Source organism: Crinia signifera, chromosome 5 (genome assembly GCF_055691185.1).
Source record: "Crinia signifera chromosome 5, ASM5569118v1, whole genome shotgun sequence".
NCBI classification, from domain to species: Eukaryota; Metazoa; Chordata; class Amphibia; order Anura; family Myobatrachidae; genus Crinia; species Crinia signifera.
In genome coordinates this window covers 60,323,676-60,351,163 of record NC_139221.1, presented here as the reverse complement: position 1 = coordinate 60,351,163, position 27,488 = coordinate 60,323,676, and the positions used below count along the sequence as shown (strand labels likewise).

General features: G+C 42.8%; 1 protein-coding gene across 4 annotated transcripts in view; it reads left to right on the top strand.

The window, feature by feature from the left end:
- The window catches only part of HNF4G (hepatocyte nuclear factor 4 gamma), a 96,663-nt gene that overhangs the window by 29,428 nt on the left and 39,747 nt on the right, over window positions 1-27,488 (top strand). Inside the window, exon 2 of one of the 4 annotated variants that reach the window (XM_083187302.1) lies at window positions 7,399-7,489. The exons of the other annotated variants lie outside the window; for them this stretch is intronic. The gene's annotated coding sequence lies outside the window, so the exon portion shown is untranslated. The remainder of the gene's footprint in view (window positions 1-7,398; window positions 7,490-27,488) is intronic. 4 annotated transcript variants of the gene reach the window in all.

Below are 27,488 nucleotides of genomic sequence, written 5' to 3'. Positions count from 1 at the left end.
CTTACACATGGAGATCACCATATTAACATTCAGGGTCCTATTGGAAGGTGTTATATTATTTGTCATTTCTTATTTTCATGTAATTAACAAGAATGTCATCAAGTATAGACTTCAAGGAATATATATTGGTGTTTATAATTCAGCCGTGCTCAACAATCTCAGTATGACAAAATAAAAAGGCTGAAAACACAATTTTTAATTGAATTCAATCAGTTTCATTACTATAGTATGATCCATGCTTTTGTTCCAAACAAAGCTAGGCACACAGACCAAAATGTGTGAGTGCACTAAGGGCCATAGTTTCACAGACCCCCAGCATGGTGTTTGGAGCAATACTCTGCAGACAGTATTAATGTTAAGTGCCAGTCAGTGCTGTACCCTGCAGCCTGTACAGCTGCTTTAAGAATCCTTTTGAGAATCCTTTTGACACACCGGTCAATGACTTGCTGCTCTGGTCATAGTGTTCCTGCCTACCTATCCCATAAGGCACAGGTTTATTATGGTATTGTGGTGGCAAAGGTTGCACTGTGTCACATGCTGCACGGCAAGCACAGTACTCACCCATCCGTGTCCACCGAAGGCTGGCATGTGTCCGGTGGGCTCCCATGGCAGACGGGCGGCGATGGACTCATGGCGGCAGTGGTTGGGGGAGCTGGAGGCGCAGCATTGTGCCTGTACTGGTTGGCGGCATCGGGAGGCCATCACCGCCATCTTGCTTGTGGGCAAATAGTGATTTGCCCTCTCTGACCAGTTAGCCAATGGCAGCCACCCTCTAGCTATATAGGGGCTCTGCCTAGGCTATTCTGGATCAGTACAAATGGTCTCATGAGCTGTGCGCATCCTTTGGGTGATTCCTGACTATTTCTAGTGCCTTGTGCTCACTCTGCCATGCCTGTCAGTTTGCTCCAGCTGGCCTCTGACCTCATCACAGTCTCAACAGGTCGGCCATTCTGTTGGTCCACCTCCGTCCTCTGGACCCCACTGGACCCTCCCAGTACCCTCCAGTTCCAGTTCCTGTTCCAAGTTTTGCCAGTTTCAGTTCCAGTCTCAAGTCCAGTTCCAAGTTTTGCCAGTTCCATTTCCAGTATTCCAAAGTCTTTCAGCTCTTCTCATTGGATCCAATTGTCTTATTATCAGCTCCATTCTTCTTTCCGGACAATCGCAGTCTTCGTTACCTTCAAATCGTCTTCCTCAGCTTCCAGCACAGTCCTTATCAACTACCCCTGGAAAACACAAGTTTCTCCCGCAAGGACTTGTTTATTTCTTTTGTCATTTACTTTTTCTCAAAGAAGTATTTGAGGTTACTATTTTTTCCCCTACATGAAATCCTTAATTTAACCTGCCCGTTACAACCCTTCATCTACTGGTCAGTCTCCAGTTCCTGAGCACCACACGATACCATCAAATCCCTCGCCCGTGACACACTGAAGCCCTGTTACAGGGCTTTCTGTAATGTTTTGGGCATTCCTGGGAGAATGATGAACAGACATACAAATATATGTTTTTTATGAGCCCCTTGTGTGAGCTACAGTCTCCTTTTTCATGTCTTTACAGTCTCATGCCGTGTGTCTCCAGCCACCTGCCTCATCTCTCCAGCAATCTGATCCCTGCGACTACATCCTCTGGTCTTTGCCGAGTCCAGCTTTATGTCACTCCAACCTTCTGTCTTTCCAGCCTCCTGTATCAGCTCAAGAGCCGACCCCTCCCCAGCCCTCTCAAATTGACCTTCTTATTTCCCTACTCTGCCTTCCAGCAATGCACTACTACCTTCTTATTGTTGCACTACTCTTCCTTCCAGTAATGCAGTGTGGAGAAAAAGACACAATGGTGAGCCATGCATGGGCAAAGGAACATGTCAGCTTTCCCATCTTCATGGAGAGCCGCTGGATCCTTTTGCCCAGCGGGTATTGGCTAACAGTAAACAGCTTGAAATGCACCTCTTACAGCACTTTTGGAGTGACTGTGGCTGCACCCCCAGGCTACAGTCAGCAGGCAACAGCCCTGTCATCCAGCCCTTTGAGCCACACCTGGATCCAATTTTAAATGGAACTTGTTTTTGGAGATGGTTATTGAGAGTTTTTCTTTGTCACTGTGAATGCTTCAGAGCCCCCGGTACCCCAGGCAGTGGGTACCAGGCTAATTTTTGGGGGTAAATATAGAAGAAGCTATTGGGTTTTGTTGTGAAACTACAAGTCCCAGCAAGCCTGCACCGCATGCAGGGACTTGGAGAACCACAAGTTCCAGCATACAGGGCATTAAAGTGCCCGCTGGTACTTGTAGTTCACAGCAAAACCAATAGTGAAATAAAACACACACTCAAAAGAGAAATACCACTTAAATTCATACTAGAATCATCTCTTATATATTTGGCTACATCTGTCACTCAAAGTGTGTCTGACTCTCTAACGCTGGGTGAAGCCTCTGACTCACATGACTGACTCATATGACAGAGAACCAGCCCAGTGAGACACCCTCTGCTTCCCCATGTTACCCAGCAAAGACACAGCTACTCACCAGACACACCAGGTGAGCGACCCCCGGCCACCCCCCTCCCGCGATTCGCGGCACCCCCCCACCCGCAATTCGCGGCACCCCCGTGACACCCCCCCCCCCGCAATTCGCAGACACACCCCACCTCCCCCCCCCCATTCACAGCAACCCCACGATTAAATTGCACATGCAAAACACTGACTGGCTATGGTCGACAATGAAAAAGGTTGACATGAGTTTTTGAAGATTTATTTTTCACTTCTTGAATGTTTTCATATTCATTCTCATGTGTCGACATGGACACCAATGAAGTGCCACACTTATGTCAACATTTACATGTGTTGACCTTTCTGTGTTGATTTTTTCTTGTGGCGATTCCCGGCACCCCCTCGCGACCCCCCTCCTGCGATTCGCAGCACAGCCCCCGCAATTCGCGGCACCCCCTGCAACTCCCGCTATTCGCGGCCCCACCCCGTGACACCCCCCTCTCCTGCGATTCGCGGCACCCTGCGACCCCCCCTCCCACGATTCGCGCCAACCCCCCGGGCCCCCCCTCCCGTGGTTTGCTGTACCCCCACCACCCGCGACCCCCCCTAACGCGATTCCCCCCCTTGACCCGCCCTCCTGTCATTGCAGCAACCCCCGCGACCCACCTTCCCACGATTCACTGCAACCCCCCGCACTTCCTCTCCCACGATTCGTGGCACCCACACCCCCCCGCGACCCCCCCTCCCGCAATTCACGGCATTCACCCACGACCCCTCCTCCCGTGATTCGCGGACACCCCTCACCTCCTCCCCCCTGCGCGCGATTCACGGCAACCCCAGGATTAAATGGCACATGCAAAACACTGACACGGCTATGGTCGACAATGAAAAAGGTTGACATGAGTTTTTGAAGATTTATTTTTTATAAAATACAACACCTGTTCTGTTTTACTGTAGGTGTTTTAAGTCAGATCTTTCACTGCTACTATTACTGTTTATGTAAATGCATTCTGAATGATAGCAACATCCTACCATCCTTCTACAAGAATATATAACCAACTAGGTGATTCATCGCGCCCCGTGCCCCCCCCTCCCACGATTCACGTCACCCCCGCGCACCCCCCCTCCCGCAATTCGCAATCCCCCCTCGCGCGATTCACGCACCCTCCCACGCTTTGCGGACCCCCGCCCTCTCCCGCGATTCGCGGACACCTGCGCCCCCTCCCTCCCTTGATTCACGGCACCTCTAAGCCCCTCTTTAGTCCCCCGTATACTCACACACCCCTATCACTACCCAGCTTCCTGCTCTCCTGAACCGTAATTTCCACCACTGGGGAGTCGCTGACGCTGTTTTCCCACATGCCCCTATCATGCCTCATAGCCCAGCCTCCTACTCTCATGCACCCTAACTCCCATCCAGTAGGAGGAGACACTGACTCAGGGCCACCGTCCTGTACTCCTGTACTGCCACGCTGGACCCTCACCCACTGGCAGAAGCTGAACAGTGTCTCCAACCCTCCTCTTTAGTCCCCCTTATGCCCACACACCCCTATCACTACCCAGCCTCCTGTTTTCCTGTGTCATGACCTCCGCCAGTAGGGAGCCGCTGACTCAAAAACACCCTACTATACTATTGCACACACACACACACACACACACCTAAACAACATGCACACACAGCCCCCCCCACCCACAAATGTCACTGTACCATCCACACTATCAATGTACATCTTTCTCTGTAACCGCTTTTTAATTAAACAAAACAATACACACCCCCTTCCAAATCATATGCTCTCTATTTAACACCTTTCACCTATAACTCAAGTTGCAATACAGGCCATCTTTCATACAATTCTAACCATCTTTCTCATATACAAATGTTCACAAATTAAGGGGGCGCAGCCCCTTACGACGGGGTGAAGAGCACCCGTAGGGTGCAATGAATCACCTAGTTCATAAATACTCACCTATGGATTCCAACATCCTCTTCTCCAGTAGATTCGGGCACCTGTGAAAATAGATTATACTCACCAACTGATCAGGCATAGATCGCGTCCTCTTCCTTCCAAGCAGGCATCCACAGGGTTAAAACAAGAAAACGCATCTCTCAAACCATCTTACTGGAGAATTCATAAGTATTTGTTTACCAATGCCCTATCAACCACTTCCCTGGGGAGGTTTCATTCATCTTGAATGCAAAGAAGATCCTCATCACATCATTTTCCAGGTTTAGAAAAGTTGTGAATCACATGTGACAGATTGCTCAGTATTTCTAAGTCTTAAGAATGTAAATGGTGATTTCCCCCTGGTGGAGAAAATTAGGTACAGTATACAGTTTGTAATCAGTGGAATGAGATTATTTTTATTCTGTACACTTATTCTCCGTAAAACTCTTTGTTTCCACTGCTCCCTCTCTAGCCCTCCTTTAACCCTCTTCTCTTTAAAGGGGCGTACACCGGGATCAAATCGCATGACAACTCAAGGCCAATGCATTTGATTTGGACTATATAGTATAGATCTGTAGAGTATAGTCTTGACTGCACAGTCTATTTTTCTATTTGATTTTGATGCCGCAGGGTTGCGCACCCGGATCAAATTGAAATAGAATGCATTTGATTTCTGTTCAATAGACCACATTGAACCATGGCCTTTATTCTGATTTGCACCCTTGTGAGTCATGCAGAACCCACCCTGCGAATGATGGTATGCCCACCCCCCTTCACACACCTGGCATGCGAATGGATGTTTTACATAAATATCCATTCGCATGCCAGTGGGAACCTCCCCCATCTTTCGATGGTCACCGACCATCGAATGATGGTGAAGGCGCACGCATATGTAAGGGAGGTCCAGACCACTCGTAAATATGCGTTTTCACGGGAACGCCCATGGAATTATGGGTGTTTGAATATGCTAACGGCCCAGGCCGGCACCCCACGCCCCTCTTCACACCCAGACCCCACCTCGAAAGGCAAGGAGCGTGCACTCAACGAATAGATTTAGTGACAAGTTTGCATGCTCCCAGCGTATATGCACATGTGCAGAAATGCAGTTGCACATGCGCATATGCAAAACATCGGTCCCGGTGTGAATTCTCGTCTGGCCGAATCAACCTGAATAAGGACCCATGTGTACGCGGCTTAAAGGGTATACAGTAAGTAACAGTGTGGGGTCTTGGAAGTGGCGATGTTGCCCATAGCTACCAATCACATTCTAGCTATTATCTTTTTAAATAAAGTGGTCCATTAGTAGTCTCCCACAGCAGCTCACTTAGTAGTCCCCAATAGTAATCCCCAAGATTAGTGGGTCCCCCTTAGTAATCCACCATAGTAGTCCGCACTAGTAGTCCCCCATAGTAATTCCCCTTAGTAGTACCCCATAGTAATCCCCTTTAGTAGAACCCCATAGTAATTCCCCCATAGCTGCTCCCTGCTGTCCTCCAAAACCATAACTGCAGCTACCCCCTCCACAGGACAACTGAACACAGAAACCACTCAGAAAATCACATTACTTACTTCCAAAACACCAGCCAACCTCCAGTACCTCACCATAGCTCTCCACTCCATGCCTAACTAAGCACACAAGGAGCTTGAGCGGGTGGGGGCTATATATATGGCTGTGAGAAGTCATTCCTATGTTTGGGAATTTTACCCAATCACAATTGAGAAAAAAAATATGCACAAAACATGGGCATATTAACGTTGGTACATACATGCGTATTACGTTATGTATGTACATATTTTAGGACTACAAAATACATATTCAAACAACAATAGGAATACGAATGAAAAAATACGAACCCCTACAAATGGTTTTTGCCATCGGAGAATACGACTGGCGTCAATTCGGGAGTTTATTCAAATTTTATTTTTTGGCCCTTAAACCCCCCCCCCCCCCCCACCACCACCACCAAATACGAATGAAGCCAGTCGATGTCATTTGTAGTCAAATAAGAATGACATCGACTCCAAGTCATATTCTTAGTGAATGCTCCCCTTGGTCCTTCTTTAGAAGCATCTTGTGTCATTCTTCTGAAGACGGACCAATCATGTCTGAGGATTCAATTACCTATGTTGGCTATTACTATACTTGTGTAATACACTCATGTGTATATGTTATTATTTGAAGAGCATTGTGTACTATAATTTCTTATTCAGATGCTTACCTTTGAATAGCCTGCAGTTCCATCTACACACCCTAGACACATCCACTAAACACTTACGGTATGTGTGACTCACATTGCCACTAGTTACACATACATATCAGGGCAAATTCAGTTTTTCTAGAGGGGGTTTCTCAAATATTTGATCGGGATTAGAGGGTCAGTGTTCCGACTGCCAGCATCCCAAACGGCAGCTTGCAAAACGCATCCCGTTCTAAGGTATAATATATTAGCCACCTAAAGGTGTTTCCACTTTATTGTTAGTATTGCCTTTTGGATTAATTTATTTTCTATGTAGGTAGCACTACTGAAGGAGTGTCTTTATGGAGTCATATTATATTTCATTGTTTTATTGTGCAGTATAATTAGATTTTTTTTATAACACTTTTCTCTAAGGTTGACTCTATTGATTTTCTAATAATCCTAAAAGGTCATATATTTATCCCCTGCTTTTGTACATTGGATCTTGTTTTTAGTTTGTGGGGCACAGTGCCCTGGATTTAGTACATACTGTATTGGCTACTGCCACAATTATATGGTTATTTGCCAACTTAATTGGTTTAGATTCCCAGTTCCCTGTATTTATTACATATAGCAACAATTTTCTTAGACACAGTGTAAAATATATTATTCAATTATATTTAAACATGAAGTTGGTGCTTGTCGAGTCTCAAAGCCTACGCGTTTCATCTTAGCAACTTCATCAGGAGTATAGTCGAAGCAAATAAAATATTGTAATTATTGATTCCCTTCGAACAGGTTCTTCATAAAAATCCAGAAAATATCCCGGCAATTGGTGAACAATTTTAGACAACTTTTCTGCCTTAAAGGGATAACAACCCTGGACAAGGTAATAAAAACAATGTGAGTGCCAGCGCTGGCTGAAGGATTTACAAGATGGTGGTTTAAAAATATATTATTTTAATAACTAGACATATTTGACATACACATAAAATAATATATATAAAAAAATATATCACAGTGTGCAAGTAAATTTGGATTGCAAAATATCCTATTGCAATATAAGGAATGCTATACATAAATGTCCAACTGGAAATAAAATGGAGAATTTGTTACCAATCCACTGATGAATGAGAGTTGCTGAGGTATTTGTAGTGGTTGAAGATGATGTTTGGAGAGAATAGGATCTGAAATCTTGCGTTAGTTTCACGGGTACTTGTGTAGTTTCACGGCGCCAGCATGTGCGTCTGAGTCCCCTTGCGGGGCTCGCTTCGCTCGGCCACGCTGCGGGCTTGGTGGCTCGCTACGCTCGCCACGCTATTTAGAATCAACTCCATGCCAACATGGATAGTGGAGGTATGAACTATCCATGTTGGCATGGAGTTAAGTTACTTTTTTTAACATAGTTTGTGGCATGCTGGCACCGTGAAACTACACAAGTACCGTTTCACGTATCCCTTGTGTCCCCATAAAGGGCTTTTTGTTCCCAGACGTTGCTGGAATCCTTGTGGGGCTGTACTCTGTAAACTGGAAAATTAGGAACCGATGCAGTTGTCCTAAATGCAGTGTCCAGTAGGAGTAGAAAAGGTTTTTGCCTCTTTTCTCAGCAGCAGCAATGTGGATGGTGATGCCAGTTGGGAGTAAACTCAGTGGCTCAACACTTTTCCTCGGTTATACTCCGGCTTCCTTGTCTTTTATCTGGACAAGGTAATGCCAGAACTGTGTTCCCAACTGTGTCTCCTCCAAAGCATATGTCTATATACAGTATACATATAGACTTATACTGATGTGAATGTTCAAATATTCTCTGTAAAGCGCTGCAGAATATGTATGCGCTATATAAGAAACTGTTAATAAATTATAAAAAAAATATACATTTCTTTGTCAAGTAGCACAGACATTGCATTAATGGTTAGCCAAGCCTTTGTAGTGGCTGGCCACACACTGTATTCCACTGGTGGGCCCTTTATGCCCCATTTAGAGGGTGTGGTCACTTCTCCCTGGATTTGGCATTGCTCCCTTTAGTACCTGTGATTGTAGCAAATCTCTGGTCCTGGGCACCTTGCAGTCTGGAGAGGTGCTTATAGTTATATGACTCTTCCTGACCTTGTCCCTTCTTTGTGACATCAAGGCATCCTACAATATGTTCTGGGGGCTGCATTGGGACCAGCATGGGGTGCAGAAGTGCCATTCTATGGTGCTGACCTCAAAGCAGTGAGAAAAAGCATGTTTTCAGGTGGGATTATGTCTCAGCACATGTGTGTAACCATTGTGTAACCAAAACATAGAATGTTAAACAAAACTTTAAACTTGTAAAAATGTTGAAAATTGTCTCTATAGCAGTAGACTTGTGCCTCTAGAATAGACTGTCTTCATCTGTACAAAGTTTGACAAATAAAACTAACTGACAATACAATACGATAGCTTTTCTATCACAGCATGCAAATTCCCTGACCCTGCGTGAGAACCAGTAGGTTTACTGTACTGTACAGTATGTTCTTTGTGACAATTTTATATGGTGACATTTAGAATTACAGTAAATATAGTATACCAGGGTCAATCAATCAAAGATAAATCTTAAAATACATTAAACAACACTGAAAAAATAACTTTATGAACCAATGAAATGATTACCCTGTAACAAAATAAAAACAATTCTGCACAATGTGATGCATCTAACAGAGCAGCAACACAACTAATTAAAGGAAACCTATTGACACAAAAATACTAATAGAGATATCCAGCTAGAAGTGGAATTCTAACCTATTAGCCTCAACGACAAGCGCTCATCCCAGGTTGCTGGCACTTATCCATGATAAGTGCCCATTTTATCACCATAAGTTCAGCGAACATATGTAATTTCACACAATCTAGGGGGGTTCTCGTGTGAGCTAATACAATAGTAGTGATAAAAAAAAATCTTCAAAACCCCTGTTTTTATCGTCCACGGCACTATTACGGGTAATTGGATACCCTATTAACAGTGACTTATGTAGGGACTAATTTAGAAAAAGTTCTTTTATTTTGCATGTGAAAGTGTTATACTTACCATTACATTTGATTTATGACACTATTGTATATACAGTAATTATCATACAGTAAAGTGTACTGTATATTAAGAAGCAATGAACCTATCAATCTTACATTCAAAGAGTTCAACATTTACTGTACGTTGTCTTTCGGTGTCTTTATAACACCTTTTGCTGAAACATTGGTTATCGCAGATAAAGTTTATGTTTCTATTTAAGATAATCGTAAGAGCTAAATAAAACCCTTTAGGCAGTAAAGATGTAGTGATATTACACAGCATTAATACATACATACTGTATAACCTCATTAGAGGTGCATACACACGGGGGGAGATATATTGCTCAGCCATATATTGCTTGCAATATATGGCTGAGCAATATATTGCTCAGTGTCTCCTTTTCATCAGCGACCAGAGATGGTCGCTGATGAAAAGGAACCTCTGCTGGGGGAGCCACAGAGGTAATTAGCTGGTCGCAGGAGCAAGCTCCTGCGACCAGCGATTACAATGGGGCAGAAAACGGGAGCGCGCACCCGGCGATTTATCGCTGGGGCACACTTCCATCACTGGCAATATGGTCACCTGCGACCATATTACCAGCGATTATAGCCCATATCGCCCCTGTGTGTACACAGCATTAGAGTTAAAGATTCCATGTAGACATCTGAGCAAACATGCTTCTGTGCATTTGCATGTACAGTACACCTCTGTAGATTGAGTTGAACATGTCTTCAGATATAACTATGTCTACTAAGGGGGAACTACTGAGGGGGAAACTATACTAAATGAAAAACTACTGAGGGTACAACTACTAAGAAGGCATTACTAAGACTACTCAGGGCCGGCGCCACGACTAGGCAAATCTAGGCATTTGCCTAGGGCGCCGGCCACTGGAGGGCGGTATTTCGCCCCCCCTTGCCGCCCGGGTACCTGTCCTGCGGCGTATATATGTGCGTAAAAGCTGGCAGCGGGGGGGTCCCTGCAGTCAATAAGAAATAACGAGTGCTATCCGCCGGGCTATGCGGAAGCGCTTCTGTTTTGGAAACACTGGCCGCACGCTGATTGGCTGAGATTCAGCCAATCAGCGTGCGCCGTGCGGCCAGTGTTTCCAAAACAGAAGCGCTTCCGCATAGCCCAGCGGATAGCGCTCGTTATTTCTTATTGACTGCAGGGACCCCCCCCCCGCTGCCGCCGCCACCGCCGCCAGCTTTACAGCGCCGCAGGACAGGTACCCGGGCGGCAGACACCGGAGCGCCCCCCCACCCCGACTTGCCTGGGGTGCTCTGGTGCCTTGCACTGGCCCTGAGACTATTACTAAGGGGAGCTTTTATATGGGACTGCTGTGGGGGACAACTAAGGGGCTCTTTGGAAAAAAAAAAGTTTTATTTTGACTACGGGGCTTCCCCGAATCAGTCCAGCTGTGCTGCCCAATGTCCAATATCAGTCCAGGGAAGCTGCCCCCAGATTTTAACCCCTTCCCGACGGGGCGTTTTTTGTTAACTTTTTTTTTTTTTCCTCACGTTCAAATAAGCGTAACTTTTTTAATTTTCCGGCTATATAGACACATGAGGGCTTTTTTTTTTGCGGGACAAGTTGTACTTTTTAATGGTACCATTTACTATACCGTATAATATTCTGGGGAATCAGGAAATAATTCAATGTGGGGTAAAAAGAAAAAAAAACGCAATTCCACAATTTTGCGCTGGTTACGGTTTTTTTGGAGTTCATAGTTCGTTTAAAATGATGGGTTATCTTTATTCTATGGGTCGTTACGATTCCGGTGATACCAAACTTATATAGTTTTCGTTACGTTTTACCACTAAACAAAAAAATAGAAAATTTTACGTTTTTTTTAATTTAAGTCGCGTCGCCATGTTCTGCGGCTTATAACTTTTTTATTTTTCCACCTACGGACCTGGGTGAGGGCTCATTTTTTGCGGGCTGAAGTGTAATTTTTAATTAATACCATTATGGGATATGTGCGACTTTCTGATCTCTTTTAGTTAAATTTTTTTGGGTAGGCGATGCGACCAAAAAACGTAGTTTTGGCGTTGGGAATTTTTTTCCGTTTACGCCTTTAACCGTGCAGGATAACTAATGTTATATTTTAATAGATCGGACTTTTAGGAACGCGGCGATACCAAATATGTTTATTTTTTTATTTTTTATTTATTTTTATTTGTGAAATGGGGAAAGGGGGGTGATTTGAACTTTTAATATTTTTTTATTTTTTTTTATTTTTAAACTTTTTTTTTTTTTTTTTTTTTACTACAAGGCCCCCTAGTGTACTTGACCACTAGGGGGCGCGATCTCCTGTACTAGGTTCAGCCATAGAGCTCTATGGCTGAACATAGTGATTTTCAGCACTTCTTATTACATCCTGCCTCAGGCTGGATGTAATAGGAATGCTGACATGGCCAGCACAGGGGTCTACATTAGACCCCTGGCTGCCATGGCAACCGATCGGCACCCTCCGATCTCGCCGCGGGGGGCCCCGATCGGCGCCGGAGGGGGGCGCCCCCCCTCCGATCAGCTATTTAAGCACTGCGGGCGCTTTGCCCGCGGTGCTTAAAGGGTTAAACGGCCACGATCGGCGAACTCGCCGCTCGTGGCCGTGAGAGCAGGTACCTGGCTGTAATATACAGCCATTACCTGCTCTCTTTCAAGCCAGCTCACTCCGTGAGCTGGCTTGATTCCCCCGCAACCGACATATGACGTACATGTACGTCATATGTCGGGAAGGGGTTAATTAAAATACAATTTTTTTTTATTTTTTTTTACTGGCAAGTGTGCCATATCAGTCCAGCTGTGCTGCCCAGTGTCCCATATCAGTCCAGCTGTGCTGCCCAGTGTCCCATATCAGTCCAGCTGTGCTGCCCAGTGTCCCATATCAGTCCAGCTGTGCTGCCATTAAAAAAGGTGTTTTTTGTTTTTTATTTAAACTGCAAGGGGTGTTAAGTATGTTATATCAAACCAGGGGTGTTGTATCAGTCTAGGGGTGAGCCAAGTGTGCTGTATAATTTATGGGTTGTGGCTACGTCTGCCATACCAGTCCTGGGGTACTAACCTTTTTTTAAAAATAAAATAAAAAAAGGTTGTTTTTTTACTGCAAGGGGTGTTAAGTAAGCCATATCAATCCAGCTGTGCTGCCCTTTGTCCCGTAACAGTCCAGCTGTTCTGCCCAGTGTCCCGTATCAGTCCAAGGGAGATGCCCCCCCCCAATTTTTAATTAAACTAAAAAAGGTGTTTTTTTTTTCATTAACTGCAATAGCTTTTAAGTGTGCCATATCATACCAGGGATGTTGTATCAGTCCAGGGGTGAGCCATGTGTGGTGTATAATTCCTGGGGTGAACCGTATAAGTCCTGGGGTAATGCTAAATGTGCTGTATCATAGAAACATAGAATTTGATGGCAGATAAGAACCATTTGGCCCATCTAGTCTGCCCCTTATCAGTCCAGGGGCGATGCTAAATGTGCCTTATCAGTCCAGGGGTGATGTTAGGTGTGCTGTATCAGACTAGGGGTGATGCTAAGTGTGTCGAGTCAGTCCAGGGGTGATGCAAAGTGTGGTATATTAGTCCAGGTGTGCTACTAAGTGTGCCATATCAGTCCAGTGTTTGTGCCGCCCACTTGTGTGGCTTAGCTTATTCATCCAGCTACCTCGGTGCAACCTTTTGGCCTAAAACAATATTGTGAGGTGTTCAGAATAGACTGGAAATGAGTGGATATTAATGTTATTGAGGATAATATTAGCGTAGGAGCAGAAAAAAAAAAAATCCCCCAAAAAACAATACAGATCCAAAACATGAAACACAAAAATGGTGGTGTTTTGGAACAGATGCAGATACCAAACACTGCCGGAGACACAGATCCAAAACACGTTTCACGAGACACTAAAAGTGGCTGGTGCATATCCCTAGAAAATGTATGCATCTATGTATATGACTGTATATGTGTGCATAACTATGTATGTGTATATATGTGTATGCTTTATACAGTATGTATGTGTATATATGTATGTGTATGTGGGGGTGACTATGTCTACAAACATATTCCCAAACCACCTCAATATTGGACTATCCTGCATTTTGGGGGGAAAGAAAGGGGGGAACTCTCTCACCTGCTGTTTGACTTTACCATAGGTTGCAAATCCCCTTTCACCCAGGTGCTTCTTCAATGGACCAAAGAGATGGAAAACACTTGAGAGGCAATCCCCCCTACTGGTTTTGTGAGCCTTCAAGCTTTAGCTGGACATATAGTATGCGTATATCCATATACATAATTGCACATCCACAGGCATATACCAAAAACTAGACATACTGTACTATGTTTTTAGCCAGTGTGTACAGTATTTACAGTAAATGTTTGTGTATCAGTAAAAATGACAATTCCAGAACAGTGATATGAGGTGAGATTCAGCAAGCCTCCAAACCTCCATAAATGCAGTTTTCGGAGGTCTGGCTGCATTCCACATATGCACCAAGCCCAGAATGTGATACATTCTGAGGCTTGGATGTGGTGGGCAACGCCATCTTCAGAAGCCCATGGGCTTATATTGTGCCTCCCTACTGTGAGTCCCCCCCCCGAATCCCTCCCAGTACACCCCCCCTTTCCCAGGCATGCACATCACTCAATGCATGTACACATAGAACTCCTAGTCCTAAACAGAGTCCAATCATCACAGAGGCAGCATACCAATAACAAAAGACCGCTTTTCATACCTCCCAACTGTCCTGCTTTTCATTGGGACTGTCCCTATTTTTGGGATAGTCTTGCTACCTGTCTGGGACCGGCAGTGTCCTGTGGTGGTGGTGGTGGTGGTGGTGGGAGGGGTGGCAGTTGGGAGTCCTCCCCCCTGCCTGGCGCTGCAGAGCGAGGAATAGATGTTGCGTGCACAGCACCTATTGAGATAGGCAGAGTGTCTGTAGTGATGGGAAATGGGGGCGTGGCCTGTGGTGGCATCCTCGCGAGGACACACCCACTATGATATAGGCCACTTCTAAACTGACAATGTTGGGAGGTATGGCTTTGTTTAATGACTTAAATGCATACGTTACTAGATGCTCATATGCATGCGGAGAGGGGCATAATGCTATGAACTGAGATTCTAGCTAGAAAAGTGTTGTAACTACTATGTACACAAACATCACACAATGATTTTTACCAATATTATCAAACACATCATTTTGACATAACTGTATTTCATGCCCCACATTCTCTTTTGTATTGGCCTTTCAGATGTCCAGTCACATAACTTAGACAGATAAAAGGGTTATTCAATCCCGGGTCACAACTGTCGGGATGTCCTGACAGTCGTGAGCCTGTCCCGTTCTGTTTATCGGCAGGTGGGACATTGAATCCCGGTCTGACCACACCAATGGCCGTGGATTGACCTTGGCAAAACGGGCCCAACAGCTTTTAAAGTCAGGCCCGTTCTGTCGATCTGTCTCTTCAATGCTGTCAGGAAAGACAGCATTGAATAGGCACCCGTCAATATTTGCCCCGTCAGAAATAGCGGCGGGGATTAAATAACTCCCTAAAATGTAAATAAGGTGCACTCAATGTAATGTACTACAAATGAGGCTTGTACTACAAAAAAAAAAGAAATATTAAGAAGCAAAGCTGGATGGTTCCAGGCGACACCAGGTACAAAGGTCTCTGTCATTAAGAAGCAAGACTAAATAAACATTCTGTAATATAATCACTTTATTGCTTTATGTTCAATTTAGGTTCCTTTATTGCCCCACTAATGGATAGGATTAGCTATGTCAGAGTGTTGGGAATATAAAAAAAATTACAAATACATTTGTTTATCAGCATAGACTGTAAATTGTAATTAAGACTTGTAAGTGTAAGAATACATTCAACTGGTTTTTATTTTTACTTTGTAAATCTTGTATACAGTAATACTGCAGTTGGTTACGAAGATACATTTATTAAAAAGCTACACTAAATGCTTGGGATGAGAAGAAGTGTGCTCAAATGTACAAAACTGTACCTACAACTATAAAAAATATAGGTGGCACTAAACTGCATAAAAATAACACTTGAATGTTTCTGTGGGTTTCCAGACATCTGCAGTACTGTATATGTTTTTAGTGTAAGTGTTTACACTTACAGAATATGGTGGGTTACAGTACAGAAATAGAATAAATTTGATACCTACAGTACTGCATACCTACAAACTGTCCCAATTAGAGTGGGACAGTACTGCTAATTGGACACTGCCCCGCTGTCCCTGATGATTGCAATGTCCTCTGGGTGGGGTGAATAGTTGTGGGGAGCCAGTGATCACTAAAAAAGATGCAGAATGCATTCATATGGCATCGATTTAGTGCAGGGAGACAAAGCAAGGCCTGCCTAGCTGCCCAGGAAGTGCTCCCCCAAAATGATCCATGTGAGGCCACACCCACCAACCTTTGGCTCTACCCCCTTTTTTGGTGTGGCGGGTCCCCATTTGAAAAATAAATAGGTTGGAATCATGAGGATGTCCCCCTCGCCAAAGTGTATTGTCTTTTATATGCTTAGGAAGCAGGGCCAGCACAGGGTCTTCTGGAGCCCTATTACCTCGCTGGTATGGGGAGTGATGTTTTAAGCCTTGGAGATATAAAGTGGATAATTTGCCCAAGCAACTAATCACTAATTTATCTAGCTCCCTCTATCTTGCTAAATGCTCTGTAAGCTCGCCTTATGACATAAAGGTCATAGAACCAATAGGATCAGTTGGTTCCAGTTGATATATCTACAGTGTCTAGAAAGATAGTCAATAGGTCAAAATGCAATAGATTGTAAAGGTCAAAAGGTCGACATATAAAGCTTGACATGCAATAGTTTGACAGGGTCAAAAGGTCAACTTGAAAAAGTTGACCCCCCACTCGCTCTTGGTACAACAGAGGAGGCCCTAGAGGAGGAGGTATAGTTCCTGCATCGAGTGCAGCGACGGTGGTCCTCAGCCCAGTGAGGGCCCAAACTCTAACTCCTGGCCCCGCCTCACTCAGTGACTCTCTCTGGCTGCCCCCCCCCCCCCCCTGTATGCTGGCTCTCCCCCCCAGTTGCAGCTCCAGCCAGGGCTCTAACACACCGCTCCCACCTCCCCTACAGCTCTAGGTTCCATCCTGTGGTGTGCTGTAGGGAGATGGTCTGTTGAGCCCATCTACTGCTGCCCGTGAGCAGCATGATCAAGATGGTACTGCTAATGGCTGCCTAGGAACTGTACCACTCAGCCACATGTACCCCCATGTCTCCCCTGTCTCATACACTGCAAAGCAACCTGCAACTGTACTGTTTCTGCTTAATTGTTACCCACCTGGCTGCTGCAATATCCAGTGGCACTGCTGATGGCTGCTTAGGTTTTGTGCAGCTCTGCGTATACATGTTCCCTGTGCGATAACTGTACTGTTCTTGCTTATATTGTTACCTACCTGGCTGTTGCGGCGAGCAATGGCGCCGCTGGTGGCTGCCTAGGCACTGTGCTGCTCAATAAATATACTGTTTGTTCTCTGAATCTATAATCCCCAGGGTACATCTAACATATAGGAGGAGGAGTTTGCAGGTGCACACGCTAGACCTTTTAATATCATTGCTATATTGCATTTCTGAGGTTCTTAGCATAATGATGGCCACTATTATGGGCTTGTCCGCCGTGTCCAGGTTACCTCAATAGGACAAGTCCCTAACACTACTCTGAGACAGGTCCAGGGCACTGGACCCCCCAGGCCAGCCCAGCAGATCCACCCCATGACATCACATTGGTGTTAAATTAAAGTGATAGTAAAAGGGATAAGGGAAATTATATGTGATAAGACTTACCTAAGTAAGAGGTAATAATAAATGTGAAGGGTGCTACATAAATACTAAACAAACTAAAAGGGTGATGGAAAGTGTACGATATGTTCCTATGGAGCAGCCCAGCAACAGCAGCCCAAAGAGCCCCATGCCCCAAACACAGTCCCACAGACTAACACTCAGCATATATGTATAGCAGGACTTACCCCCATAATGCCAAGCTGAGCGCGCAGTCGCTGAGAGACCATATTGCCAGCGATTGGAGTGTGCACCGGCGATAAATCGCTAGGTGCGCGCTCCCATTTTTAGCCATTAGGGCACAGGCCTAACCGCATGCTACTGTAACTTGTCTTGTCTTTCTTGTATGTTTGTCTCATGGTAGATGCCGGAGATATTGGTCTAGCCTTGCGATGATGTTGCATAGGCGGTTAGGTTCCAGACCTATCCGTAATATCTTGGTTATAGTTCCTGTTTGGTTTATTGCGACAGATTCGCATTATAGCTGTAAAGGCTGCAAATCCCTGTGTTCAGTCCTTGTCTGCAAGGTTGAATGCTGTAGTCTATGTTCATGTTCAGAGCCTAGTTTATCTTTGTGTTGTCTAGTTTATCCTCTTACTAGTACCCTAACTCAGTTACCGCAGAAGACCAGGTGGCATCCGAATACAGGGTGGAGATAGTCTGCCCCAGAAAGACGGCTATTATTGGTGAAGTCTTAGACCTCTGCAGGTGCCAGCCAACACAGGGTATAGTAATAGAGTCAGTGTCAGGCTCAGGTGCTGCAGCGGCTTCACCACCTCGGCCACAGAAGCAGAAATTCAGGCTGTAATCAACACCTTGCAAACCTGCCAGTCAGAGCGAGGGTTAACTCTGAGTTCACCCCAGATTATCATAACAATAATAAATGGTTAATAAATAAAATAGACACATACATAAATAAATATGTATAGGGACTTAAGGTGCCCATACACGGTGCGATGATCGCAACGCATGCATTTTTAATGCGTTTTGCATGCAATGCAATCAGAGGGCACTACAAAAAGTATGTGCAGCACATACTTTTTGTACTGTGCGATGCGATGCCCACGGGAGCGCACATCGCATCGCACAGTGCCATCGCACCGTGTATGGGCACCTTGAGACAGAGGGGGAAATTTACTAAGCTGTGTATTCTACTTCACATGTGATGTTGCTAAGGGCAACCAATCAGATCCTGTCTATGATCTTCTAGAAGGTGCTAAATAAATAAGAAGTATATTCTGATTGGTGGCCCATAGCAACATCACATGTGACGTACACTACACATCTTAGTAAATTTCCCCCAGCGAGTGGAAGAACCCAGAAAGACTGAGGCGCCTGTTATGTCAGTAAATACCCTTTTCACATCACCGACCCGGCAATTACCTGGCATTTTTGAGTGCCAGGTCATTTTGTAGGGTGCAGTCACACCCCCATTCACATTGATTAGGAAATTACTGGGTTAAAGCTTGCAACCCTGTAATTTGCTGAATAACCCGGTTTTGCTTCTGTATGAAAGGGTCAACCTGGGTCTTAAATCACTGGTCAACGACCCTGGAAAAGAGCAGAATTGTTGACCCAGGATTTAAGACCAGGGTTGACCCTTTCACACCAAAGAAAAACCAGGTTATTTAGCAAATTACTGGAATGAAAAGTTTTAACCCTGTAATTTGCTTCTTGATGTGAATGGGGTATAATCTGTAGCTTCCTGCAGCAGGCGACTCAGTCATCTTCCATGGTCATACCGGAATTAGGATGGAAGATGAATATGGCATTGAAGCCCCGGCCCCCTGTCATGTCAAAGGAGCATGTGCTGGGCTCCAACAATCCTCTCAGTACATACTCCTCTGACCACACTGTGTCATCACTATAGAGAAGTAGTTAGAAGGATCTCTGAAGGATGTGCTGCTGCAGGTAGTGCTGACTGCCTCTGAGGGGAGAGACCTGGCAAAGGGATGGGAGCTGCAGAGCAGCAGAGCGGTAGGATTGCCTATGCAGCCTGGTGCCTCCCTGCATTGCTGACTCTGTAAGCAGGAAGCACCAGCTCTTGTCAAACCCCGTTCAGTTCACTCTCATAGATTTATCAATCTCTGGGCAGTGAGAGTGCTCCCAAATCTTGACACCATGGAGATGCCAGCTCTTTGTAGAGCAATGGGGCTGCTGATGACAGGAGCAATGCAGAGCCCTCCCCAAATTGTAAAGAGCCGAGACGATGCACACTGAACAACATGAATAACTACAGTGCAGCACAGGCAAGGGGGCTCCGAACTGGCCTACTTAGATTCCAAAGGGTCTGTAGCCCTCAGAATCTTTGGGCCTGTTACGAGTGTCCCCTTTGACTCCCCATCCCCCTGTCACCGGGCTTAACTGCAGTCTAGGCAACGCAAACCTAAAAACAATAGAAGCAATGCCTCGGTTTTTGGAGTATCATTATCAGTATCGTAACAGTGCTGATGCACCCTTTGGTTCACCCTCTCCCTCGGCAGCACTCGTAAGTAATTATCCCAGGTTTGAGAGGGTGGTACCATATACTCGCCTCATTAGCTGCTGCTCAGAGCATCTGTAAGATGCTCCAAGCACCAGAAAGCTCCCATGGCACTAGGGTAGAAGCCAAAGCCATAGCATCTCTTCCCATACAGTGTCAGAGCTGATACTGCCCCCAGCTGACTCCCAAAGTGTGGCCTCAATGCCCACAACCCCTGCTTACTGATACTTTTCCATTTGTTTAGATCGCTTATACAGTAGCTGTACTTTGGATATTAAACAGCATGACCCCCAATATGATACATGCAATTTGTCATTGTGTTGTTCGAGAAGGTTTCAGATCCTGCAACACTCTGCATGATGGGTTATCTTTTACAATGAAATTGATAATGTAGCACCACTAATTACATTTCTTTTTATAGATATGCTGTCTAAGGGAAGAAATCAGCAGTGAGTGAGTAGCAAGTTTGCCAACTTATCAATTTAATTACTGTCACCTGTAAACTATTCAGGTTGTGTAGATGATTGATTCCCATCTGTATTTTACACATTGTTTTACTCGGCTGTAGAACATGTGTAATGTACAAATGTCACTAATTAACATGATAAGTTGGTAACCTCAGATGATACTACAGGAGAATATACTGTAGTCAGAGGTTGTAATATATTTCTCGAGGAGGCATTGGAAAATCAGAGGAGCGCTATGCAGTATAAACTGTGTTAGTGCTTCTAAATGTTCAAAGTGAGCAGAATGGCATATAAGCAGTATAAAGCACTAACAGTACTCACAGTATACACCCTTAAAAATATAGCATTATGAATTATAATAGAGAAAAGTCATAAATTCTCATCAAACACATCCAACTTTTTTAGGGCAATCCACAATGTGCTATCACTACAAATGCACTTAAGACAAATAAGGAAAGAAAGGATGAAAGGGAAGAGAAAAGTGAAGAGAAGGAACAAATGTAATTTTACTGTAACTGCAAATTAATGGTGTTTGCATAAATAATGATGTTGGGTTTGAATATCTATAAGGGTGCAGGGTGTGCAGTGCCCAATGCATAATAATGGGAAAATGGCACCTCCACAGCAGATTATTTTCTCTCTACTAAGCTGCACAATCTTTCAGAATGTTTTAAGGTGGTGGTAGCCACTGGATGACTTACTATACTGACACTGTCTAGTGGCACAGGCAGGTGGTGATATGAGATTATTGGAAAACCTGTTGCACAGAGGCCACTCATATGATGAAATGTACATGCAACATATTAGCCTGCAAGCCTAAAGCCATGTTGTCATTTATAGCCCAAGCGGGCTATAAATGACATATTGACATATTGGACATATCTTTAAGTGTGTATGCCTGATATGGGAGTGCCGTGGTCATTGATAATGCTAGTGACATGGTGTATGCTACGGAACAGTGATCATTCTATTCTTCATTAGATCATTCTGAGGTGTACCATGTGTCAAACAGCAATCTAGAAACTTCAGAATTACGGTATACCTAGCACTTGCCTGTATTTCCAATGGATAGCTGTCTGTGGTGTACAGTCTAAGCCCACCGGTTCCAGTCTGGTGTCCAGTCAGAATTCCCAGTACTAGCCTGGTGTCCACCCCAATTGCACTACTTCCAACCTGAAGTCCAGCCATGTTTTGCTGATCCAGCAGTGCCCAGTACAGTGGTACCAGTCGAGTGTCCAGTCAAGAATCATTGATCCAAGAATCATCCATAACCACTAGCCTGATTTCCAGTCCAGACCTCTGGTACTAGCACAGTATCCGGTCTTGTATCCCTGGTACCAGTCTAGAGTCCGTTTAAGGTTCCAGCTGAATCTAGTACACCGCTATAATCTAGTGTTCAGTTTAGCTTCATAGCCTTCACAGCATCCAGTACTATCATCATATAGAGACCGATATTCCAAACCTTCCAAGTTACTGTCAAGCCTACTAGCACATGTACTGGGAGACCCAGGCAGAGGGTTGTGACTTGCATGTCAGGCACAACTAATCCCAAACCTTCTTCCAGGGGTCCTGGGGAAATCCACCAATTTGTTAGATTTTGTGCCTCTGTCCTGGGTTCACATCAACTCTATGGTGCTAATTAGACGTCCTGTTTTGCATATGCACATAAACTTATTTAAACCGCCCTATTTTCTCCATGAAGCTTCTACTTCTGTTTCAGACTCTGATACCAAGCCGTAAACACAAGTTCATTCGTAACCATACGATTTTAGTAAATGTACCCCTCAGACAGTGGGGGAAATTTACTAAAGGAAATTTGTAAAAAAAATAGGTGTATTTGTATCCAGATATACACTTATTTTTGACATTTACTATCCCGAAAATATGGCAATTCGTATTGATAGCACATCAATACGAATACGAATTGCCGTATTTTCGGGATAGTAAATGTCAAAAATAACTGTATTTCTGGATACAAATACACCTATTTTTTTTTACAAATTTCCTTTAGTAAATTTCCCCCAGTATGTCATAATGAACTTGTAAAGCTACATTATTATGTAAACTGCCTGTCCCTGTTTGTAATAAACATTCCTCCTAACATCCTGCCCAAAATGTTCCATATTAAATGTTCTTTAGTGTTAGTGTACTTCTTGCAAGCATGACCACCAAGAGAGCTGACCTAAGGGGGTGTGGCTAAACCATCTTGGGAACCTGGATATGCCTCCCTGGTTTAGCGACAGTATATAATAGATTGGAATGTTTTTTATAGTTGGTATATTTCAATACCAATGCAGTGTTTATGTGTACTTGTTCTATTTAAGGTATCTATCAAAATAGATAAAAGTTCATTTTTTACTTACAACTGATTGTGTAATGATGTATTATTGATTGTATTATTATTTTGAATGCACTCTCATTATTAAGCAGAGAAAAGTAAAGGCCTCCATACTTTGTCCAACTTGTCTGAGGGACAAATTGGACCTGATTGACTGTGAACTTCCTCAGCAGCTTCCCTGGAGTGCTACATTTGTTACATGCAATTTTGTCCAATAAATTGCATGAGATTTATCTGGCTAAATTGAATGTGTACAGATTGGAGGTCCTAGGGGATGCCAAGAGTGCTAGGAGGGGTAGCCAAAACTGTGAAAGAAAAAGCAGGAGCTTTTTAAATTACAAACATGAGCACAGAGACTGGGAAGGTGGGGAGGGGGGGTGGGGCAGCAGGGAATAGGAAAGGATGGATCCGGGAGGAGGAGAGGGTGGCGGGGATGTGTGCTGGCCTTGGTGCTCCGCTGTTCTCTGAAATGGTTGCGGCTGCCTCCTCTCCTGCTGTACGTCTACAGTGTGGGCAGGACAGTTTCTGAAGTCACTCCCAGGGGGGCAGGCCCAGGGTGGTGGGCGATACATTGCAAACTGGAAAATGTCCCCCAATGTGCGCATGATTAACCTGATGAGATAGATAATATGTGCAGGATCTGATGACCTGACTTGATGTGCATCGAGTCCTACAGCATGTCAGTCACATCAAATTTGGTCATATTAATTGGCCTGATCCCTTAGAATCTCACAAGTGTATGGGGGCCTTAAAGACCTTAAGGCTCCCATACACTTGTGAAACTTTCTATTGGGGGCCTATATATATGTTGTGCAAATCCCTTGAAATAGAAATAAAAATAGATTTCTTTGAAAACCGTTTAGCAGGGGTAACCTTGATTTTATTGCTATGGGATTGGCTTGTATTTATGCTTTAAACCATGATTTCTGCATATGATTAGATCTAATAAAGAAAGAGTAGTACAAGTTTAATAGCCCTTTAGATAAGATACAGAAACCCAACTTGTTATCTGTATATGCTGATAACAGTGTCCATTTGATTAAGTATACAGTATTACATGGTTATTTGTATGTAGACATGTTTGAACAGAGTCTTCTTGCATAAACTACACCACTTCTAAAGTTAGAAAGAAGCATTTATACTTTATATTAGATGGATTTATCCATTATATTAGATGGATTTATACTTTATATTAAGTGGGAAAACAGAAGGTAGCTTACGGCTTTAATGCAGGGGGCTATTCAATTTAACTGCTGATTTCTTTCAAAAGCCCTGTTAATGCCATTTACTGTAACCTGTTAACAAGTGTTGACACAAGTTAGAGGGTGTTAACACACAGAATCTGTGAAAGTTCATGGATTTGTGCGTTAACAGGGCAGCTGCACCTGTTAACCCCCGAGTTACCAGGAAATTTTATTTGACCTGATGAGAGGCAGGTTAAAAAAATAATTCCCATTAACTCCCAGCTTTGGGTTTAATTGGATATCCCCAGGAGATCAATCAGCCCACAGTAATCTACCACAGATAATTAAATTCCACCCTATATAGTTCTCTTTGGATTTATTATAATGATAATTTGGAGCTTACTCTGATATTTGTATTCTATTCCTTCATACCAAAAATGCAATAACATTTTTTAATATATACATTTGGCATAATTTCCAATATTTGTATTATTATTATTATTATTATTATTAATAATATATGTTATTCGTATGGTTCCAGAAGGGTTCTGTAACCACACAAATACTGTATATGCATTGAAACACAGTTATATAAATATTTGATACCTGACAGATTACAAGGGTGGAGAGCGTCTTGTACAATAGTAGTGATGTCATTGTTGGAAACTGGTTGTTACCACATTTTATCGACCTTTGACCAGTCAGTTCAGCTACCTGTCACCAAATCATAGCTCTCAGCAGAACACAAGGAAGGCAGATTGTTCTGCCATATGATTAAACCAGATGTGGTACTGTATGAATTGACCACATTGTCATGGTCTATGAAAATTCTAAATGTCAATACATGCTATGGATGTCATGTTATCATGTGATATATTGATATACACTATGTTGGTATAGTCATAATGTCAACTTGGTCATGTTAGAAAGTTTATATGTGACTTCCCCCTTAAGTGTCATCACAGATGCTCTATGACTGTGAGTGAACACTATCCATTTCTTGAATATAAAGTATATATTTGAATGCCACTTAACCCACACCCTGTTTAATTCTCATTGGTCTCTGCAACTTACCCAGTAACAGATTATAAGGATTTCCCAAACAAAACCTACAGTATATTATTCAAGTATTGAAATCCACCCTAGACATTTAACAACCTTTGTGCTTTTACAGCCCTTAGTTTTATATTTGTCTAGAGGTCCTTTGCATATAGAAATAAAACAAAAAAGACATACAGTAAGACACATCAGTATCAAGTTCAGCTTTGCCCTTTGTAAATACTGCACACAACATGCAAAAAGGTATTTAGGAAGTATACACAAACCCGTTCTTTAACAGATTACAAATATGAAAAAAAATTGTGCTCAATTGAATCTGATGTAAATTAAATGCCAAAAAATGAATGGTATATTTATTGCTAACCTATGGGGAAAATATAGCATGTCAAAATCTTAGGCATCTTGCCATTTATTCAATTACACCTAATTAGTATTTACATTAGTAACATATTGAAAACCAGTATATGAATTGCTTATTTTAATTAGCTTAATTTCATCTCATCCACATTTTGGAGATACAAATGGTAGTTGTGTATTGCATGATGCTTCTGTTACAGTTTTGTGGAACGTGGGAGTTGTATGTTGATCTTTATAATCAGAGAGAGAGAGAGAAAAACACACTGACAAACATAATTCTGATAAGGATATTATGCTGAGCATTCCAAGACTATCATGAGAATAAACTTAAAGTACCATAAAAATGAGGTAAAGGTAGAATGTGGAACGTAGAAGCCTTTCCAAAAGCTCCTCCTACATCTTAGATTTAGTTTAAGAGATTTACCTATCAGAGTTTGCTGGGAAAGAGAAACAGTTTATTATTTTTTGTGCTGTTCAAGTTTCCTATTCAGCAATGAAACTGTCTAATTCAATAATGGACATGGAAATGGTTAACTATAGTGATGTTTTAGACTCATCTTATACCGCTCTTGAATTCGAAAATATGCAACTTCTTTACAATGGAAGTGGTAAGTTGAATTTGTCCTTCATTTAATAGTTTACTTTATGAATAGATTTGGCTATATATGGCCACACTGTTCTTACGTGTGTCTGTTTCCTAAGTTGTCTCTATTCTATTTGGGAAAGAAATCCTGAATAAAAAATATATTTAAAAATTAAACGTAAGGAAAACTGTAGTATATTTATGTATTAATGACATTGTATACCATTGTAATAAATATATCAAATAAAGATGATGATGCCGTTTCATCAAAGTAGGAGCATAGGTTTTTCTTTTTTTTATTGTAAGTTATTATTTGTTCTTTAATTTTTACAATTATTAAATTAAATTTAAAATTGTATAGGTGCGAGATTATTTAAATTATTCAGCACTTAATCATTCCCCATCTACCATAAGAGAACAATTATTATATTCTTGAGTATATGATCAAAAATCAGAATATAGATTGTGCTTGAATTGAGTTTATAAAATTAGTGTATTAAACAATCGGTTCGTTTTCTTGCTTCAAAGCATTTGAAAATAAACTGGTACTGCTACTATTGTAAGTCAACAGGTGGTTGAATGAAACAATTATGTTATTTGGCATAAACCACAACAAATATGTTGAAAACCTTAGGTCTCCAGCTAAACCATTAACATTTGCCATCTACATAGAGATACTGTAAGATAACTTTGTGTTCCGAGAACATTTTTAGTGATATATCTCTGAAACATCCTTACTAAAAATCATTTTGCAATTATTTGTTGATATTTTTAGTGCTTTTAACTCAATTGCCAACCAGTTTTAGTTATATCTTGGTGAATCAATTAATTTTTTTTTGCTAATTAACAATAAAATGATTATGCTCAATAAAATATATAATTGGAAAATGTATGATGTCCTTGTAACCAGCTTGAAATTAGGATTCACATTTCATACATAGCTAGCATTTGCCTATAACCTCGCTGGAATGGATGTCTGTTATTGCTCAGCAGAACTAATTATTGAAAAAAAAACAACAGTATTGCCATCTTATGTACTATATATCATAATGTGATGTGTGTGTGTGTATGTATATATATGTATGGTGAGTGCACATTTCTTCTACGATATATATATATATATATATATATATATATATATATATATATATATATATATATATATATATATATGGGTGTACAGCGGGTGGCACTCCAGCAAATAAAGACAGTAATCACGGTCTGTGTTCCAACGTTTCAAATGTTATTTCAACATTTTTCATCAGGGTGCACCCTGATGAAAAATGTTGAAATAGCATTTGAAACGTTGGAACACAGACCGTGATTACTGTCTTTATTTGCTGGAGTGCCACCCGCTGTACACCCTTATATATTGGAGTGAGTCCCTGTCTCTCTTCCCCTGGGAGGGCACCCGGTTTTGGATTCTGCTGCTATTTGGAGTGCCGGCCATCCTTGGAAATCTGCTATATATATATATATATATATATATATAGCGTGTTGCGGCCCGGCACTCCCTACTATTGGAAGACTGCCCTGGGTGCCTGTCCTGGTGTAGGATAAGGTGGAAAAGAAGACTGGCACTCCAA